The sequence below is a fragment of the Acyrthosiphon pisum genome, chromosome A1, assembly GCF_005508785.2.
Source record: "Acyrthosiphon pisum isolate AL4f chromosome A1, pea_aphid_22Mar2018_4r6ur, whole genome shotgun sequence".
NCBI classification, from domain to species: domain Eukaryota; kingdom Metazoa; phylum Arthropoda; class Insecta; order Hemiptera; family Aphididae; genus Acyrthosiphon; species Acyrthosiphon pisum.
This window is the reverse complement of record NC_042494.1, coordinates 61,258,375-61,259,666: the sequence shown is the minus strand read 5'-3', so window position 1 is coordinate 61,259,666 and position 1,292 is coordinate 61,258,375.

Genomic DNA, 1,292 nt, shown 5'->3' with positions numbered 1-1,292 from the left:
GTGAGTGAGTTTGGTCAGTTGTAGGGTGGTAGAGTGTTCAGGTCTGAAGGCAAATTGTTCTGGGCGGATTCTATCACGGAGATTGTTTTGCAGGTGAGTGAGGATGGTTCGTTCGTAAATTTTGGATAGGGAGGAAAGTAAAGCGATTGGTCGGTAGTTTTCGGGTAGTTTGTGGTCTTTGCCTGGTTTGGGAATGGAAATTATTACTGCTTTTTTCCAGGCACGTGGAAAGTAGCAAATTCTGAGACAGCAGTTTATAATTTGTGTTAGGGATAGTAGAATGTTGTTAGGTAGGAATTTAAGGGCAGTGTTGGTGATGAGGTCTTCGCCAGGGGCTTTCTTTTTGTGGAGGTTACTTATGATTGTTTAGATTGTGCCGGGAGTTGTGAATAGGTTGGATTTAGTGATTTTAATTTTTTGTAGTGAGTTGAAGTGTGCAGTTATTTCAGGAAGGTCGGGACCAGGGTTTGGTCGAAATTGAAGTTCGAGAGAGTCGGCTATTAGCTCGGCTCGGTCGATGGCCGGAAAGACTAGGCCGTTGGGGCCAGTAAGTGGGTGGGATGCTGGACGTTTGTGGAGGAGACTTTTGTTCAGTTTGTATATGGTGTACCTATTGTAACGGTACACCATCCATAAAAACAGTCCTTTTCAGGACTAACACAAATCAACTAATCAGAACGCACCATACACAAAATAGCAGTAGTCAGAGACCTTTTACTAAATAAAAGCTCTCTGAGATACAACAATGACCTAAGGGGTAAGGCTATGAATAGGGGAGGTCAGGAGGAAGACAACAAGACCCTCCCCACAGCAATAACTCAAAAAACCAACGAGTAACACCAAAACCCACACCGACCGTAAACACAAACAACACGACGGCCAACGCAGTAGTTTACTAGTCAGTACGGCGCACGGGTTATATACCGGCCGTATTTTAACCAAAGAGCACCTTCTTCACTCAGTATAATTTCTTCGACCAAACACTCAGCACAGTAAGAAGAACAGAAGCACCGACCGAGCGAACATCCATAGGACGCAGCATAAGGAGAACACCAGCGGAAAAGTCACCGACGAAGAATCATCGTACAAACCCGTGAGCAACCCGTCCGGGCATCGCCGCACTTACGTTTGTACGAGATTGCGATGGCATAGAGCAGCCGAAACTACCGAAGCAGACCCACGACGAACCTGACTCCTCATACAAGACCGTGAACAACCCGTGCGGGCATCGCCACACTTTCCTGTACGAGTCGACGCAGTGACCAGCTCGCAAGGAGGGCGTCGATAGTGAT